This window comes from Macrobrachium nipponense, chromosome 4, assembly GCF_015104395.2.
Source record: "Macrobrachium nipponense isolate FS-2020 chromosome 4, ASM1510439v2, whole genome shotgun sequence".
NCBI lineage: Eukaryota > Metazoa > Arthropoda > Malacostraca > Decapoda > Palaemonidae > Macrobrachium > Macrobrachium nipponense.
Window position 1 is genome coordinate 37,716,420 of NC_061100.1, and position 12,500 is coordinate 37,728,919.

The 12,500-nt window shown below is 36.7% G+C and overlaps 1 protein-coding gene and 1 pseudogene across 2 annotated transcripts in view; both read left to right on the forward strand.

Moving 5' to 3' along the window:
- Window positions 1–12,500, forward strand: part of LOC135210864 (uridine phosphorylase 1-like) — a 62,688-nt gene that overhangs the window by 22,029 nt on the left and 28,159 nt on the right. The window lies entirely within an intron of this gene.
- Window positions 281–1,931, forward strand: LOC135210645 (soluble scavenger receptor cysteine-rich domain-containing protein SSC5D-like; annotated as a pseudogene).

The following is a 12,500-nucleotide window of genomic DNA, read 5'->3' on the forward strand; positions in this document are numbered from 1 at the left end:
ACCAGTCTAGAATCCTTGATAGCTTTCTCTTGGTACTACGTAATTTTAGTTTTAACGACGGGTAGAATTTGGTAGCTTCGGAGCTTTTGGTATTACTTAAAATCGGAAAGCATTTTACCATTTTAAAGTATTTTATACCATTTTATATATTTATCTTTCTTTGAAACGTTTACTTGTTAAATTCGTTTATTGCTTCTTTGTCCTGGTCTTTTATTGATAGATATATTTGGATCATTAATCATTTTAGTCAAAAGTTATTATATGAACATAAATCTCGCTCATGTCGGTTCCTGAGCAGTCTGTTGCCGACATTGCAAATCTTGAAATGAGGATTGAAACAATGATGTAAAGAAGCAATACAAAAATTGAGTAAGCTTGCAAAAATGCGTAACAAGAAAGATGGAGAACATTTATTACTTTTCGAATTTCAGTATTGTATGTTAAGTCTGGTTTGAAAGTGAGCTAAGACTATTAGAAACCTTTTATATAGAAAAATTAGAACCTAACTTGAATATAGATAACTCTGCCTTCAGTAGGAAAGCATTTTAATTTAGATCTATTCATATCATTATCTGTGTGTATTGATTGTATTATTTTATGATTTTTTGTGTATAAATGTGTTAGTTTTTAATCTTTTACAGAATCTGAAGACGGACAGTTGTCCGAAACGTTGTTTGCAATAGAATGTAAATAAAGAAGAGAAGAAAATGCTAAGGTGTGTTTTGACGCTACAGTTCCACACCCAATTAAGGTTCCTCACCTGATTAAGGTTCCTCACCCAATTAAAGGTTCCTTACCTGATAGGTTCTTCACCCTATTAAAGGTTCCTCACACGATTAAAGGTTCCTCACACGATTAAATGTTCCTCACACGATTATAGGTTCCTCACCCAAATAAAGGTTCCCCACCCAGTTAAGGGTCCTCACCCGATTAAGGTTCCTCAAAGGTTCCTTACCCGATTAAGGTTCCTCACCAGAAGGTTCCTCACCTGATTAAGGTTCCTCAAGGTTCCTTACCCGATTAAGGTTCCTCACCAGAAGGTTCCTTAACTGATTAAGGTTCCTCAAAGGTTCCTTACCGATTAAGGTTCCTCACCAGAAGGTTCCTCACCTGATTAAGGTTCCTCACCCGTGGGTTCCTCGCCCGATTAAAGGTTCCTCACACGATTAAGGTTCCTCACCCGATTAAAGGTTCCTCACACAATTAAGGTTCCTCAGACGATTAAAGGTTCCTCACCCAAGGGTTCCTCACCCGATTAAAGGTCCCTCACCCAATTAAGGTTCCTCACCTGATTAAGGTTCCTCACCCAATTAAGGTTCCTCACACGATTAAAAGTTCCTCATCCGATTAAGGTTCCTCACCCGATTAAGGTTCCTCACACGATTAAGGTTCCTCGCCTGATTAAAGGTTCCTCACCAAATTAAGGTTCCTCACCCGAATAAGGTTCTCACCCAATTAAGGTTCCTCACCCGATTAAAGGTTCCTTACACGATTAATGTTCCTCACCCAATTAAGGTTCCTCACCCGGAGGTTCCTCACCCAGTGAAAGGTTCCTCACCCGATCAAGGTTTCTCACACGATTAAAGTTCCTCACCCGAAGGTTCTCACCCGATTAAAGGTTCTTCACCTGATTAAAGGTTCCTCACACGATTAAGGTTCCTCATCCGATTAAGGTTCCTCACCCGATTAAGGTTCCTTACCCGATTAAGGTTCCTCACCCGATTAAGGTTCCTTACCCGATTAAGGTTCCTCACCCGAAGGTTCCTTACCCGATTAAGGTTCCTCACCCGATTAAGGTTCCTTACCCGATTAAGGTTCCTCACCCGAAGGTTCCTTACCCGATTAAGGTTCCTCACCCGAAGGTTCCTTACCCGATTAAGGTTCCTCACGCTATTAAGATTTTCTTCATCACTTTGTTTATTTTTGCTTAATTTCGGAGCAAGAGAAGATTACGACAGTGATGCAATGAATGACGCACAGGTAAACTATTCAAAGGAATTTATATAGATAAAAGGATATGAAATACTCTAGAATGCTGAAAGTCTTTCCGAATTTAAAATTTCCACCCTCTGTAAAGGATAATATTACTAACTTACTAATAAATGAATAATAAATTAATGTGAAAAAACGAGAGGCGAACTTAGTAAATTTGCATCAGAGAAATGTCTGTAACGTAGTCGTGAAAAGAAAGTAAATCGACAAAGATGGATACAGTTCTGTCAAGTAACGGAGCTAAATTTGGAAAGGCAACTGAACAACAGTGTTAGAATTTGAGTAAATACACTTACAGAAATAAGAGCATAAAAGCCTTCTGATGGACCTATCCACCTAAACCAGTTAAATTTACTCTCGACAAAGGACCTTATCAGAGGCCAACAATTGGCTGACAAAATAACTGACACAATATTTCTGTTTCTTAAATGTCCTTGGTCAAGTTCTCAGTATTCCTGTACGTTTGTTGCATTATTATGTTCATGTTTATTAGGAGACCTTTTACAAGTTATTGCGAACGTTATCTGTTAAGGAAAAAAATTTCCATTTTAGTGACGTGGATATGCATACCACACTTTCATCATTCGCAATTAAGACTAATTAGCAAGGCTGGTGTTTCATCACTGAATATTCATCTTCGTACAAAGCTTCATTTTGGACGAAAGTTGTAGATGTTTTTTCCTTTTTGGCATATGGGCATTTCTATTTTGCGGAAGGCGATCTGCAAACAATGGATGTATAGAGTTCTTCCATCATAAAAATGGAGATCTGTCTTATTGAGTTACGTTTATATGCCTTAGCAATGATACCGAATTCTACGCTAAATGAGATCTTCCGTTAGAGAGCAGTTACAAATTCCTTATTCTGCCGCTGAATGAAGTGCACGTTCTTTATGCGGCTAGTAAGAAGTGTCATCGGAAAATTGATTGAATTATCTTATTTTTTTTTATTCAGTAGATGAAACCTATTCATATGGGAACAAGCCCGCTGGGCCGTTATTTCCAAAGAATATGTTGGTTTCAACCTCCCACCAGACCACACATCGCGGCAGTAACTGATCATGATACAGAGCCAGTGATTTTTCATCGCCCCTTGGGGGAGGCGCGAACTCCTGACATCTGAGTGGTATAAAGACACTAACCACTATACAAGCGACCAGTATAAAAAACGTCTTTAGGAAATACAGAGATCGCGTTAAATGCACTGACATTGTCTTGGTTCAATTCAAGGCAGATACAATTGAGAGTCCAAGTCGGAACAAACCTATTACCGTGCTCAGAATTTCTGATTATATACTTGATAACGAGATTTTAGTGAGAACAATAACTTGTGAACAGAAAATCTGAGAGAAAAATAACATAATGGAAAGCTGTAGTTCTCTTGTTTACCATTTTCCTTCTTTATTTTCGTAAGTTTAACTTTAAAAATATTTTTATATTTATTTTTTAGCACCTTGAAGTTATGAAAACTTCCGGTAAGGATGAGGCCCTAATTGTGTTCATTCTGATTGTGAAGAGTTTTTTTTATCTTTTTTTATTTCTGACGGAATTTAAAGAAAATTATAGTGAGAGCTTCTCGTTGTATTCCACAAAACGTTTAAACGTATCCTAAAAACCTCAGGATTAATCCTGATACCTGTAGATGAGGCGAAAAAAAAGCATCAATATTTTGTGAATCAGAAAATACATGGAAGTCAAACCAGTGCAGTCAGTCCATGTGACTGTTTATTTCTATCGTAAGCTTGTTTCTGGGCAGCTAAATCTGAACACACACACACACACACACACACACACTGGGTACAACACCAGACATCTAGAGAGAGAGAGAGAGAGAGAGAGCAATAAGATATTGTGGTTTGATGATCGTGAACGAGAAAGGAAGGAATTATCATTATTTGACCCCTGGCACAAAGCTCTTAATCTGATAAGGAAACAGGTGTAGGAGCGGGGGTGCGGGTCGGGTGGGGGGTGGGGTTGGGTGGCCGGGGGAGGGAGGTAAGAAAGACCAGATTGGGGGAATAGCGAGTTGCTCTCGTTTCATTACGGATAATCTCTGCTGAAGGTTGCCATCACACTTGAAGGTGTTTTATGGGTCAAGATCACTGCAGTTTATGAAGTAAAGCAATGTACGATAGCAACACAGCTACTACCATGTGACATACAAGCTAGAGGGTCTTATGGTCATTCGACCATGTTGCATGTTGTTATAGTTATCATTATTATTATTATCCCAGTATGATCTGTGTTGATATCTGGACATGAATCATGGTATGTGAAAGGTTTTGTTTATATGAGGAGTCAGATGGCAGGATAGAGAAAAAATGAAAGCATTATAAAATGCTGACCTGTACGTTGACATGTGACCTTGAAAAATAGGTCAACACAAACACTATGTGGAAATAGTTACTATTATCTGAGATCCCTACTTATCTAGTTTCATAAGGAAATGACATGGACGGGTCCTTTGCACTACCCCGGGGGGAATAGTTCCTTATAGTGTCAGAAGGGCTTGGATGAACACCAGACGAAGAGTTGGAAGACTCAGACATAATGGGATGAAAACGTTAGAGACGGGATACTGGGGATGGGTAGAGATTCAACACGGGAAACACGTGAGCTGCGGAATTAACACAGGTCCCCTTGGGACGCACGGCTGTAGAGTCTATTATTATTATTATAATTATTAGTCCCCTTCTTCCATTTTCCCCTCTGGATTTAATGAAACTGAGTTGGTTGGTATCTCGGGTATGAGTGGTTCTTTCCCCAAAATATTGGAGACTGTGACTTGTTTTTAATTCTTTAATTTTGTTGAAACTTAGTAGGGTTGAACTTTTGGCAGTGGCGTTTATTTTCCACAAATATCGTTTACTTTGACACAATTTCAAAGTCGCAGGTCAGCTTAAAGACCAGTCTTACATTTTCTCGAATTTGATAAAACTTGGTAGGTTGATGTTTTGGGTGCTGGTGGCTATTCCTTAACTCCTATGACATTTTTACCTTGACCTAATTTTTTTTAGGTCTGATGTCGTGTTAAAATATCAAGAGTTTTGTTATTTATTTAGAGGTTTCTGGTCTTTTGCTCGTTATCTCCTCCAAAACAATTTTTTGTTGTCTTACCTTTTATTGTCATTTCGATAAGAGGAATATCAATCATACTCTCTAATTGTAAAGCTTCTAATTTCATATGTCAGATTGATAGAATTATTTTGTTATGGTACCATTGTATTTGCTATCAAGGTTTCGAAAAGTAGATTCCGTTCTTTAGAAAATATAGTGAAATATGATTTTTATCAACTTCATTATTCATTTCCCATGATCTTTATTTATTCAAAACTGATTTATTAATTTGGTGAGTGATTTTTTTATGACAAGTCATTTAATTTTTCTCCTGTCTCTCTGTATAGCTATTCATTCACTTCTAGTTTTCAGACACCTGTCTTCATCTGGCCAGGCATTTTATTCTTTATATAAGATTAATTGGGTTTTTATTCTTTGGATGTTATATATATATCTTCTTTCTGGCTTGGCTTTTATTATTGTGGTTACGTCGATATTTTTGATCTGCTTAAATCTTTCATTTCGTAGTTCAAAGGGAAATGAAATTTTTGACGGTTACTATAAATTCAAGAAGCTTTTCTGTTGCCTTCTTTATAACTGTGCTAAACATGATTTCATTTGTCAGTATTATTTAGGCTTTAGATGTTCACATTCAGATACTCGTTTCATGGGCCTTCTTTGAAAAAATATATATACAGTTGAGGAACTCACATGACAAGCGTAGTTATAGAACGGTTGATAATGACTTTAAAATCTTGCCTGGAAAGTGTTGTAGTGCTTGGAATACGTAATTGATTTAGTGTGATTTCCAGGAAAAATGACCCCCTAGACATCTGAGTGTGGTCTGATGTGATATATTATCTACATAACGTCTTATCATTTTATATATAAAGCTGACGGCGAAACTACTGGGACCAAATTGAACCAAAGTCGGACTATTATGTAGATTTTATAGGGGATGGTTTTAACAGGGTGTGGTTTTGATTGGATATCCGGCCGGATATCTGGCCATGCTAATTACTTTATTATTATTCTTAGATAAAAATGAGAAATCGTTAATCTGAATAGTTCTTTTCACGAGGCTTCCAAATATGCTCTTACTTTTCTTCTGCAATGAAAAATAACGATGATATTAGGGGATGGTTTTTGTCATGGTGCCCATTTTGATCCGAATATCCGGCCGGATATCCGGCCATGCTAACTTCTTTAATATTAGTTGTCAAGAGAGAAAAAAAGGAGACATTATTCTGATAGATCTTTTCACGAGGATTCCAAATATGCTCTTACTTTTCTTCTACGATGAAGAAACGGCCGCCAGGCCCTTCCGGCTAGTTATGTATAATTATTTACTTAGGTAAAAATTCCGTGAAAATTAACTTGTAAACTTTTGGGTAATCCTGCGACAAAAAAAGAAGAAGAAAAAAAAATCATTCACCTAATAAAATAAAATAAAATTTCAGAAAATTCGATGACGGACGTAATTTTTTAGATAAATGCCAACTCCAAAAAGGTCAAGATGCATCGTCACGAATTTGGCGGCAACAGATGTTTACAGCAAAATTAACTGTATTGTTTCTGAAGATGTTATGCTTGATCACTTTCACTTGACACATTTTTCAAATTTTTTTTTTGTCTAGCAGACTTTTAGATTGTACATTAGCGCCTATTATTGTAGTTGTTATGCGTCATCTACTAGTTTCCATGAGTTCGAGCAGTTTTTAGTTTTTTTAAAACGAAAACTAATGAGACGGTTATGAGTCTGTCCGTCCGCACTATTTTCTAATCACCCTCAGATCTTAAAAACTACTGAGGCTCCAGGGATGAAAATTCTTATGTTGATCGTCCACCATCCAATCATCAAACATAACAAAATGCAGCCCTCTAGCCTCAGTAGTTTTCATTTTCTTTAAGGTTAAATTTAGGCATGATCGTGCTTATGGCACCGCTATAGGTGCCAACAACACAAGTCACCACCGGGCCGTGTTTGAAAGTTTTATGAGCCGCGGGTGAGAGTTTCATACAGTATTATACGCTGTACAGAAAACTTCGGTGCATTTTCTACTTGTTTTTGTGGTGTATTATTGCTTTTATTTCTATTATATATAAAAAGGCCTTTCGCTAGTCAAAAATGTTTGGTCTATTAGCTAGTTCTATCTAAACAAAAATAACATCTTTGCATTACTGAATGGCAGCATTGCTAGCAAATACTGTCATTCATGTCTAGTAACTAATCTAATGTTTTTGTTTGTTATTGATGGCACATCTGGCTTTCCCATCAGCAGGATTGTTACCTATGGTTTCATTTAGTGTGTTGTTCACTCACCCCGTCTCAGACTTGCAAAGGTTACTTTTAAACTATTATTCCATTGGAAATGTGAACCATGTTTTTTCTTACATTTTGTTAAAAGGCCAGCTCATTCAATAACAACAACAGTAGGTCTAGAAGCTATAACGTTGTGGTACAGGAGTCGAAAGATAGGGATACAGAGCTTATACTGCATGATGCAATTGTGCAGAAGTTGGAACTCAGTGCTACATTCATTATAATACAGCTGTACGGAAGGTGTGACTGAATGCGTAAAGTATCAGCCTATCAGAGCAGCGCAGGGGATGGCTTCAGATACCATAGACAAGAAATCAGTCGCGTTTCAACTAATTCACTTTCAATGACATTGCAAGCAAATTTACTGATAACTTATTTGAGTAACCGATAAAGAGCAAAGATTAGGAGACTGTATAACCATTGTTTTCGCTTTTTTTGTGGTCATAATTGTTGTTGTACTGAATGTTCGCAAACATAAGACGTTTCTGTTTGTTATGAACAATCCTCCTTCCCAGAGATTAGTTGAAATCGCTTATCAGTCCCTTTTGAAAAATGATAGTGGTCTTACGTCTAATAATCGTATAAAAAAAAGGACTCGAAGTCGATGCTGTTCTACGATCAACAGACTAGAAAAAACAGACAGCCAAAAGTCATCCTTACCAGAGGGATTACCTAACAAATTCTCTCTCTCTCTCTCTCTCTCTCTCTCTCTCTCTCTCTCTCTCTCTCTCTCTCTCTCTCTCTCTCTCTCTCTCGTGCTGACAAAGCAGCCTTTCAAGTGCCCGGTAACAAAAGGCTGAGTTCTGCTTTATCATCTAAGCCAAGTAGATTGATAAAAATGAACTGAACTGAACCTCTGCAAGTGCGTTACGTAAGTCCTAATTTAGTTTAGGTCAAAGCAGTTGCCTTGATTGATGTCTCTCTACTTGATTATGTTCTTAGATGAGTGACTTGTTTCTGGTAGAGTGAATAATAATAATAATAATAATAATAATAATAATAATAATAATAATAAAATAATAATAATAATAATAATAATAATAATAATAATAATAATAATAATAATAATAATAATAATAATAATAATAATTACTAAAGAAAAAATTAATTGTTTGAGCAACCTATACCAAGCAATTAAATTTTTTCTTTTTTCTTTTATTATTATTATTATTATTATTATTATTATTATTATTATTATTATTATTATTATTATTATTATTATTATTATTATTCACGCTAAGAGAAACATTCACTCTCCAAATAGGATAATCAAGTAGAAAGAGATTAATCAAGGAACCTGCTCTGCCCTATCACCGAATGAGGACTTACGTAACATACCTGCAGAGGTCCAGTTCAAACACAGTCATGATTTTCAGCATCTCATAAAGGCCTTGGAAAAAAAAAATTCCGGAGAATCTTCGGCTACCTAAGTTTTGTAGCAATGTCCCGTTCCTCCCACCCCACGTCCCCTTATATAATAATAATAATAATAATTCTCTTTGAATGTTTCCTTCGGCTATAATAATAATAATAATAATAATAATAATAATAATAATAATAATAATAATATAATAATAATAATAATAATAATAATAATAATAATAATAATAATAATAATAATAATAATAATAATAATGGCAGGTGACCAATTGTAGCCCTTTTTGTTTTCGGTGCACCAAACTTCAACTCTTGGTGCATTAACGAAGAATTCGAACTCTTTTATCAATGATTTTTGCTGAACCGGATTTGATTTTTTTTTCTCTGTTGTCAAGGCCAACTTTAGTTTCCCAGTTATGGTCCCATTGTGCTTTTTCAAAGCGAAACTCTGGAGAAGAACACGAATAAAGGAGTCATAACAATATAGACTCAACACAAATGAGGCGGAATATTGAAAGCAATAACATTACATTAACAACGAATCCAACGTAGATAGTAATTTTATTTACTGCTGCTGTATTATACACTTCATGGTAATTCGATATAACACGATATCAATTTGTCCTTCAACTTTAAAATTAAATTATAAACCCGTACTTCAAGCATTTACGTTATACTCAGTGTGTTGTGAGTTTTGGTTGTATGTGAGACGAATTACGTACCATATTTGTGAAAGAGATACCTGTCAGCTGGACAGCTGTATGGAGGGTGCTGGAGCGACAGGTGTTTGCACAGGTGTTTTAGTAACACTTGTCGAAAATTGCTGGGAGTGACTAAAGAATATGGGAGGTTGGAACAGTTGGCTATCTAAATGTATGTAAAAGAATGTTGTGAGGAGAGAGAGAGAGAGAGAGAGAGAGAGAGAGAGAGGTCCTATACTGTGAGAAACAGACAGAAACAAACAAGTAGAGGGGTCTTATACATTGAGAGACTGACAGACAGATAAACAAGCAGAGAAGTCCCGTACATAATTTAGGAGACAGACACACAGACAAACAAACCGAGAGGTCCTACACAGTTAGAGACTTACAGACAGACAGACAGACAGACAAACACACAAACAGACAGACGGCAAGCAGGGAGGTCCTATACAGTAAGAGACTGACAGACATACGTACATACAGATAAACAAAAAGATCCTATACCGTAAGAAAGACAGACAGACAAACGACAAGCAGAGAGGTCCTATATAGTAACATGCCACCAGACGACAAGCGGAAATGTAATAAGAGGCAGTCAGACAGACGAAGTAGCAGAGATGTCCTATACGGTAAGAGACAGAAAGACAAGTAAGCATAAACGTTCTCTACACAAAGAGACAGACAGACGCACAAACAAGCAGAGAGGCGAGAAAGTTCTAGTAGGCTAATAATAAAGTTTGTTATCTGCATAGGATGAAAACTGGCGAGAACTGGCCCCAGGACATCGCTGCTTCGCTTAGCTTACTCAGCAGTCAGTCATCAGTATCTTTCGCCCAATGTAACCTTGGGAGGCCTTTTTTTTTATGAAAGCCATTTGTGCAGCTGCAACTGCAAGGGGAATTACAGGTCTCTTTCATATGCAATAGGACGAGCAGCATCTCATCTTTGGCTGCAAGAGAAATACATGTACGGTAACAAATTGCATGATGCTTGCTTGGTCATTTACACCCACCCACGGAGTCACCCGTCACTATTACGTTTTGTATACACTCCCTCCGTCCCTACCAACTCTCTCTCTCTCTCTCTCTCTCTCTCTCTCTCTCTCTCTCTCTCTCTCTCTCGCTGAGATGGAATTACATAGGCTTCACATGTCCGGTTTGAGGTTGGTTGATGGTTCCGACCGTACGACCGTATTGATTATGATAAAAATCTTTTAGCTCTCTCTCTCTCTCTCTCTCTCTCTCTCTTTTCAAAGTCGATGTACATGGTTGCATGGGCAGTACGTGTACCGAGAGCTTGAACTGCATGTTATTATTTCCTATTTGGTTTCCTACGTCTCATTCAATGAATCATGGTGGTATCATGATAGAATCTCTCTCTCTCTCTCTCTCTCTCTCTCTCTCTCTCTCTCTCTCTCTCTCTCTCTCTCTCTCTCTCTCTCTCTCTCTCTACCCAAGTGCATCTCATATGACAACATAAATACAAGTCAGATTTTCTAATCCTAAAAACATTGCTATGGAAAATTCGAGCCTCTCAACCAGTTCTCTGATGAGGTGATGTAAACAACACTTGGTGCGTTGTCTGAGCAATCCGGTTTAGCTTGTTTACTAGGACTTGGAAACTGGGGAGGATAGAGGTACACATTGCACCTCTTGAAGGAAATTCTTGCACCTGTTGGTAACGTCTCACTCCTCAGTAGTGCCTGCCAAGCTGCTGATAAACAAGAGGAAACTAAATCTTTTTATTGAATATTCGCTGTCAAGTGAAAGATGGCGGGAGGCATTTAGGAATATTTGGAGCTACTTAAATTTTGGAAACTTTTTTAGAAAAGCGTTTTTTTTTCAATGATTGTTTTTAAATGTCGTTTTTTTGTGAAACATTATCTATTATACATACATACTTACACTGTATATGGTGTGTGGGTGTTGATATGAAGAATGTGTAATATCAATTATAATTACCATTGGGTATAAGTTATTCCTAAGGCATAGTGACTTCGAAATTAAGGGATATTTGCGACTGAATAATTGTGAGCATAAAGAAGTCATTGGAGCATAAGTGACAAAACTTCACACACACACACATAGATATATGTATGTATGTATATATGTACACATACACTAAGGCACTCAACCATACTCCATGTGCACCAATAAATGATGTACTCTCTTATCTTCTAGGTTTCTAATGTTTTTTGATTTACCTTCTCTATACGTTATGAAATCACACACTCACTTTTTTTTTATATTGTTTGACAACTAAACTTCACTCCCATAAAACCAACACATTCATCATATACCAATGACTGGGATATTTTGTCCGGGGAATAATAATTTCCCAAGGGATATAATCAATTGTACACCATAGTAATAAGTATATATAGCTCTAGATTTTTTTTTTTTGTGTGGCCCCCGCTCCACCCCTACCATTTTTTTTTATTCTAGCACTGAAAATGTCATAAATGTCATGGTAGTAGTATGGATTTTGGGTGTTTGAACTCAAGTTTTTAAATGAGATAGTGATATAAATGTATTTCTCATACATGTAGATGCCGTATGATAAATGTACTTACTTGTGATCGTTTTTTCGAAGTAAATTTTCGGTAACTAGATACTGGTAAAGATGGCGGCAGGGCACTGGTGAACTGCAATGTTTGTTGAAACCAGATGCAACAAATTGAACTCAGTCCCGTGATCGGCACATGTATATAATTCGTTCATAGTTGCTCCCGTAAGGTTTTTTTTGTTTGTTTTACATTTAATCGACTTTTAAAACGTTAACTGATAAGAGTGATACAAAATTGGTTCCTCCATATCTAGTTTAACCTCTCTTAAGTCTAACGGACCAAAATAAACAGAAGACAAGGCCCTATACACCTTAAAAAGAAAAAAAATATATAAAAGAAACATCAGAGTGCTGTCTGACGGGTAAACAGTCATCTTGTTCTAATACAAAAAATCTAGCAGCAAAAATATGCAGTAAATTAAAAGGCGACTCAAGAAAATATTCTTGCGATTATGTAACAGCTGCTGAAGTTTCAAAGTTGTACAC